At 48.4% G+C, this 8,097-nt stretch overlaps 1 pseudogene; it reads right to left on the bottom strand.

The window, feature by feature from the left end:
- Window positions 1-7,108: 7,108 nt before the first annotated feature.
- Window positions 7,109-7,354, bottom strand: LOC138417246 (cytochrome c oxidase subunit 6C-like; annotated as a pseudogene).
- Window positions 7,355-8,097: the final 743 nt, after the last annotated feature.

Here is an 8,097-nt window from a genome sequence, read left to right as displayed (position 1 = left end):
CTCTCGAGACTCCTTCCTGCCCTCCCTCGCCAGGCCATCACAGAGCAGCAAGCTGAGCCCCCTGTGCTACACAGCATCTCCCCACTAGCTGCTTCACACATGGTGGGCGCACACACGCCAATGCTGCTCCCAGTTTGCCCCTCCCTCTCCTCCCCTCCTGTGTCCGCAAGTCTCTCCTCTGTGTCTGCCTCTCTATTCCTGCCCTGCAAACAGGCTCATCTGCACTGTGTTTCTAGATTCCATATACATATATATACGCATTAATATACGATACTTGTTTTTCTTTTTCTGACTTACTTTACCTGGCCTCTCTTTACCCTTGAATATAATCTCATGAAATTTAGAACACAACTTAGGACATGTCTTTGGATTTTGAATTCAAAAGGCTCATTAAACACTAGGCTTGAACCTTATTCATTTCCCACTTAAGTAATTCTCTGCCACGTACCTTCCACATCTCTCAGACTATGAGTTTAATTAGACTACCTTAACTCTACTACTAGAGAGTTTATCTAGTTTATCAAGACTAGCTTGATATCGCAGACCCACATAAACACTTCCTGGAAGGGGTTTCTGCCTCTTTCTGATGTCATTTGGCCCTGTCAGCATTGCTTCATCTTTGGTGTTTTGTTTTCTTTAAATACCAAACAATGGTACACCCAGGATTCTCTCTCCATTCCTGGCCCCCTTCAGGGATGGACTGGGTTGCTCTGGAGGTTTATTTCTCCTCACTTAGAGGGCAAGAGCAAGTCTGGGGTGGGACATCAGCCCACCCCAGACTTGCCAAACTCACCCACATACGAGAGTTGGAAAGGAGAGAAACTTCCTCAATTTCAGGGAAAGAAGATAAGCACTGAGCATCTTTCAGAGACTGACCAGGGTGAGCTGTTTTGCCAAAGTGACAGAGGAAAAAGGCAACAGCAGCAGATAGGCATGTGTTATGATAAGAGAAAGACACTCCTATTGCTGACCCCATAGTCTGTGACCTGTCTGTTGATGGCTAATTGGGCAGATGAAGTGGGCACGTGGACAGTCTCTTGTCTCTGCTTCCAGACTTTTCCAGCCTCCATCACCCTTATGACTCCCAACTTCATTCTGACTTAGCTTTTCTTAGCACAAGCCACAGCACCCACATCTACACACCTACACCACATTTACTTGCCAGCCACCTAATTCATCAGCTAAACACACTTTAAGTCCTTATTTCTTTAGTGAAGTGTAGACTAGTTTCTGTGCTTATATGGAGGAGAAAAGATGTTCTCTGCCATGGATTGTGTTTTTTTTTTTTTTTAAAAAAAACACCATTCACTAATAGCCTACATTTTACAGCCTCTTGGAAAATACTTCTATCAATGTGTCAGTGTGCACGAAACAGCACAGGTCTTGGCTCCCAGTGGAGCTTCATAAATCTTAGTTCTAAATTACATATCCAATAAAGAAAATGTAGGAATCATTTTGCTTTGGAATAAGGATGTTTTGCAGGGCCAGCACTAGGCGAAATGTTCAGCATCAAGAAGGCCAAGATCTAGGGGGCCACAGGGAACCAGGACCAGAGACTGGAGCTGGGAGGCATGGTTGCTAAGAGCCAATTGCAGCTCTGCCCCTGGTGACTAGTTCACAAAGAAGCTAACTTCTCCAGGTCTTGGCTTCCTTAGGGGTAAGACAGGGGGTTCAGCATGGGTGGTGACTTCCCACTCTGACTCCTGAAAATCTATGACACTGTGCTCACTCCTGTGCCTGGATGAAGGGACACTCTGGGAGAAATCACTTCCTTTGTAAGTTAGCAGCTTGTTTCTCCAGGATTCTCTATAAAGATTGGTGCTGCCAACAGTCACAATTCTCTTGAACTCAATAAATGGCACAGTACTCTGGACACAGCTGCCTTTCTGAGATGGTACTGAAGTCATCCAATTGGGAAAACAGAGGACAAGAAATAACTGTGAATGCTTTCGGGGAGACATAAGATGAAGAAAGAAGCTGTGCTCTTTATGGAATAAAAAGCGGCTGCACAACTGGGTGCGCATGCTAAGTCGCTTCAGTCGTGTCTGATTCTTTGAGACCCAGTGGACAACAGCACACCAGGCTCTCTGTCCATGGGATTTTCCAGCCAAGAACACTGGAGCAGGTTGTCACGTCCTCCTCCAGGAGATCTTCCCGACCCAGGGATCGAACTCGCATCTCTATGTCTCCTGCATTGGCAGGTGGATCCTTTAGCACTAGCGCCACCTTGGAAGCTCCAGCTTGTGCCTAAATGATTATCTTTACTCTTCAGGTCTTGCTTTTTTTTTTTTTCCTTAAAGAGCCAGGGAACTAGGGAGGAGATGGATTTCTTCAGAAATAGGCAAAGATGTGCTATCTGCAAGAAAGGGAAAACAAAGGACACGTTCTGTGGAGACGGAGCCTGTCTGCCCTTCCCTCGGGCAGCAAGCTCACTGCGGCCCAGTTCGCCAGCTCTGGCAGGTTTGCAATGGAGATCTCGGTGCTGCCTCTTCCCAGTAGTTCCTGTGGGAGCAGGGCTGGCTGGGAGACACTGGCTCAGCGGCACATTCATTACATTACACAACAGCTGTGGAAAGGATGAAACTAACAGAGAGACAAACGGCTGGGGAGCAAAACAAGTTAGCAGCCCTGGAAACTCAGCAACAGTACATCACGTTGGGTCTTCTCCTTGGATTAAGATGCTGGTCCCTAAATGAGCATCCTCATTGCAGTAAACTTGGCTTTGCCACCTCCTGTGTTTTTCTTTTGCCAGTTAGAGCTCATGGTACATTGCTTGTTAGAGTGCATCTTACTCCATTTCTTTCCTCCTCCACTTAGGGTCAGGCGCCTCCTTGTACCATCAACATCAACCCAAAACACACATTGCCCCATGCATAGCCTCAAACACACGCATGCCCTCATGTGCACACCCTCCCTCTTTCCACACACACACTCCCCACTCACGTGTGAATACAGACACTCGCCCTCACGGATGCACACGTTCTGGAAATTCCCAAGTTATCCACCGAAGCTGGGCCCTGGTGGTCAGGCCACTCTCTGAATTTCTCCTCCTGCTCTGAGGTCGCTGAACTGAGCATGTCCCCTCCCAAAGTTGACAGTTCCCAGGGTTCAAGAGTGTAACTGGTTTACTAAATGCTGCGAACTTGGTGAGCAACACTTATGAAGCTTTTTTTTTTCTGCAAAGCTGACCTTCCAACACGATTTGTCCACTCTCCACTTCCTTCCCATAGTGATGAACCTGTTGTTACTCAGGTATTGTCAGGAATCCCCAGAATGCAGTCTGGCCACTTGAAGACGTGGTATATTAGCTGCCTTAGGGCTCAGGTCACGTCCTTTTCCTGAGAGCCCTGCAGGCAGAGCACCCGGGGAACCCGACGGGGTGTGGCTGGTCTTTTCATTTTTCTTACCTTCTGCTTCTCACAGGTGTGGTTGAGATGAAGGGGGAGGTGGGCTTAGAGAAAGGAGCACACATTTCGATTAAGCTGTGGCTGTGGGTGTTCTCTCCTCGCTGTTGATAGCCCTGTGTGGAGGAATTGGGGGTGCTGGCTAGGGGTTGGGTGGGGAATTGGGTTTGCTGGGGAGGGTGATGCCCTCCTGACGTGGTAGCCTCTTGCGGCCCCATGTCCTCTGCCTACACCTGAAGCCCCTTCCCCCCCACCAACGGGGCTCCTGGATGCTGTCCTGGGAAGTCAGCTCAAAACCCACCGCATTCTGTGGCGATCCCAGGTGGTGCACACACTCTGGCCATGCCAAAGGGTGGGGGGCAAACATCACTATTCCTGCCCACTGGCCATCCTGCCAGCTCCCTCTGAAAGGCAGGAAGGCAGCTCAGCAAGTCTGCTGCAGCAGAGACAGTCCAACTGAGGAACAGCCCCCAGTAACTCTTCTTCTTTACACTTCACAAAGGAGCCTTTGGGAGCCCACCTAGGACTGGCTTTTTGGAGGCAGTGTTATAGGATAGACAGCCCCAAGATCCCTGCCCCTGGGGGTACACCATGCATCACTCCCTCAAGACTGCGGGTCTGATGGTTTACCCCCATGATGAGGTCATGTTCTACCGCACAGTTGCCTTTAAGAAAGGGAGAGTAGTGAGGTTGGCCTGCCCTAACTGGGGAGAGGGCTCAGAAGACCTGGTTCCTCCTGGAAACAGACTCTAAGTGTGAGGGGGACTGGACATGGGGGTCTGCTGTTGGCTTTGAAGATGGTGGGGGCCACACAGTGAGGGAGGTTCATGGCCTCTGGGAGCAGCCCCCAAATGACAGGAAACAGGGACCTCAGTCCCACAGCTGCAAGGAACTGAGTTCTTCCATAACCAGTGAGCTAAGAGAACCTGGAGCATCAGAACCCAGAGCACCAGATGAGATCACTGCCACCAACACCTTGATTTCAGCTCTGAGACCCTGAGCAGAGAACTGTGCCAGGGTTTCTGACCTGCAGAGCTCAGGAACTTCTGTGTTTTTAAGCTGCCACATTTGTGGTGATTTGTTACAAAGCAAGATAAAAGGAATAGTAGAAAAGAGGGAGGAGAGACTCCAGTGATCTTCAGGAAGCCAGCAAGTCCCCGTTCCAACTACAGGAGCTGTGTGCACTGTGAAAGTGTGCGTTCACAAATGCACACAAGAGGCAGGTGATGAGTTGATGGCAGCAGAGTCAAATAGCCCCAGGGAAATATCTGGCTGCTACTGGGGTCTTTTAAGAACAGGGGGACACTGGTCTACTATTTTCGACTTTGGAAACGAGCTGCAATTCCCAGACAACAGAGAAAGTTCTGTTGGACATCCTGCTTGCTATCTAAGGGAGAGGCGGTGGTCACAGCAGCTCCGTCTCTGTGTAACGGTGATGTTGAAGAAGCGTGACTTCGGGGTGTAATTATGAAGCAATTTTATTTTTGTCTTTCTTTGTGCTGTGGAGCTAATTGGTCTCTTGCTCCTGGATGTCCATAGCTTTTATGGTCACCTTTGGGTAATAAAAGGTCTCCTAGTACTATTACTTCAGGTATTAAAAGGTGATTAAGATGTCTGATTCAGAGTAATAGCCAAAACTTTCAGCTTCATTCAAGGTTACAGCTGCACCTCTGGTTATCTGCGGCAGGAGGGAGGGAGTGGGTAGCTGACTTCTTTTTCTCCAGCTGTAAACTCTGCCAAGCCCAGAAAGTGAGAGGCCAGCCTGGCAGCTCCAGGGGGAACTTTTTTCCCTTGCATCTCTGTCTTCCCTTTCTGGGTTTCACACTGGCTTGCCCAGCTTTTCCGTATTCCTATCTGACCTGTCACCTAGTTTCTATCTCTTCCTCCCCTTCGAGTGTGGCTGTTTCCCTCACCCTCCCGCCTTTGACTTTCTTCTCTTGTTTTCCATGCCCGCCCCCTCTCCCTGCACTCCAGGGCTTCAAGTTGTGTGCGTATGTGGATGACTTTCCAGCCCTCTCCAGCCCGAAGCGCTAGCTCTGTGTTGCTGATGATCTGTTGGGAATCTTGACTTCCAACGTTCCCCACGTCCCAAAGGCAAAATCGTCTCAAAGCAAATGCCCCTCCCTCTGACTTCCTTGTTCTCAGCTGCGCCGCAGCTTCCCAGGCGTCCAGGCTGCCTGTCTTCTTCGGCTGCACCCTTTCCTTACCCGCTGCAGCAAATCCGTCACCAAGTCCTCACATTCTGCCTTCACGGTGGTTTTTCTTTTTTTCTTTTTTGTAATTGCTTTACAGCATTGTGTTAGCGTCTGCTGTGCAACAAAGTGAATCAGCTGTAAGAATACATATATCCCCTCCCTTCTTGAGCCTTCTTCCCACCCCTCCCTCCCATCCCTCTAGGTCATCACAGAGCGCCGGGCTGAGCTCTGGGCTACACAGCAGGTTTTCAATAGCAACCTATTTTGCACATTGTGGTGTATGGGCTCCCTGGTGGCTCAGACGGTAAAGATTCTGCCTGCAGTGCCGGAGACCTGAGTTTGATCCCTGGGTTGGGAAAATCCCCTGGAGAAGGAAAAGGCTACCCACCCCAGTATTCTTGCCTGGAGAATCCCCATGGACAGAGGAGCCTGGAGGCCTACAGTCCATGCGGAGTCAAAGAGTCAGACACAGCTGAGCGACTAAGCACCGCATAGCATAGTGAACATATGGACTTCCCTGGTGGCTCAGATGGTGAAGAATCCACCTGCAATGCAGGAGGCTCAGGCTTGATCCCTGAGTTGGGAAGATCGCTTGAAGAAGCGGACAGCTACCCACCCCAGTATTCTTGCCTGGAGAACTCCACGGACAGAGGAGCCTGGCGGCCTACAGTCCACGGGGCTGCAAAGAGTCAGCCATGGCTGAGCAACTCACACTGTCACTCTCAGTGACTGTATATCAGTCATAATCTCCCAGTTCGTCCCACCCTCTCCTCCCCTCCTGGGCCCACATGCTTGTTCTCTGTGTCTGCGTCTCTATTCCTGCCCTGCAAATAGGTTCATCGGCGCCATTTTTCTAGAATCTACATATATGCATTAATATATGATATTTGTCTTTCTCTATCTGACTTACTTCTCTCGTACGACAGTCTCTAGTGGTTCATAGTAGCTTTTGAACAGGTCTCCTCATCTCTATCACAACTGTTTCACCCTGGTTCTACCACTTGGAATTAATAGTTGTTTACATTTTGGTGCATATTTTTCTAGCCTTTTCCTCCTATCAATATATTAAACAAAGAAAGAAATATTCATCTTTTTTTTTATAGACTAGGATTATACTGTTCACTTTGTTCTGTGGAGCTCTTTTTTTTTTTTTTTTAACAGTGTGTGGTGAAACACTTTCTAAATCACTTCATATTCATTCACACTATTTTGCAAATACTAAGGCCCCTGAGGACTTGGGGTTTTGCCATGGCCTTTTCCTCTTCTTCAGTTAACAATGACCTAAATTTCCATAGAAGAGGGAGGAAAAGAAAACTTTGCTGAAAATGTGGCAAATCCTGTCCCTGGTGAACCAGAATCTTTGGATGTTGCCTGACTTGGAATGATTTTTTTTTTTTTTAGTGTCCACAGTATTTGTTAATCATTTATTTCTTGGAGACTATTCCTCAACCCAGATACTCCTAGTTTCATAGTTCAGGAACACAGCTAAGTGACACAATTTCATGAAACTCAGCCCGAAGAAATTATTTGTTTTAAATCACTTTGAAAGATACCAGCCTTCCTCTTCTCCTCAAAATCTTTCAGGGAATCATAATTTCTGTAGAAATCTGCACATCCCCTCTTTCTTGGTTCAGCCACAGCAAACTTATAGAAAGCTACAGTTCCCAGGGGGATAATGAATGCTCCAACAAGATGAAATCACAGACCCTTGGCCAGAAGGCCACTCATCTGAGGTTTTGTCAAAAAACTGGACATGGTAGTTTTTCTTCTTGATGGTTCAACAATGACGTTCTTCCGGGCTGATGGAGAAATGGACCTAGAATGAATGTTTGACAAGCGTTTGTGGAACAACGGCAGGTGACAAGGAAGGAAGGCTCGCGTGTGGGGGGGCACAGTGCCTGGATGGGTTGACCAGAGCTGTTATCAGGCCTGGGCCGGGACAGGTCAAGGAGCCACTCCCCGTGGCTGGCAGAACTTTGATGAAGTTACCTGGCCAGACTTGTGTTCCCCCCTTTGCTGAGAAGAGGCTCCCAGTAACCTGTAACAACTGGTCCCAGTCTAGAGTTTTCCCAGGATGTGGGATTTTCAGTGCTAAAAGAGACTGGTTGCAGCAAATCAGGACAGTGGGTCACCCTCCTCAGTGAATCCCACCCTGGGTTCAGATTCTCCTGTAAAGGATAAGGATTGATTCCAAAAGCTTCAAAACCACCATCTCACCCCTGCAGGGACCTTCAGTGTGATATCTGAAAGGAGACATCCTCTAGTCGGAATGAGAAAAATAAATGTCAATCATCTTTACCCCTCAGTTATTCTTGACTCTCTGTCACTAGTAGCCAACCCTAATTCCTACTGATAGGACTGTATAAAAGTGCACGTGTGTGCTCAGCCGTTTCAGTCGTGGCCGACTCTTTGTGACCCCATGGACTGTGGCCCACAAGGCTCCTCTGGCCATGGGATTGTCCAGGCAGGAATACTGGAGTGGGTTGCCATTTCCTTCT

Source organism: Ovis canadensis, chromosome 13 (genome assembly GCF_042477335.2).
Source record: "Ovis canadensis isolate MfBH-ARS-UI-01 breed Bighorn chromosome 13, ARS-UI_OviCan_v2, whole genome shotgun sequence".
NCBI lineage: Eukaryota > Metazoa > Chordata > Mammalia > Artiodactyla > Bovidae > Ovis > Ovis canadensis.
This window is presented reverse-complemented; position numbering and strand designations above follow the sequence as displayed.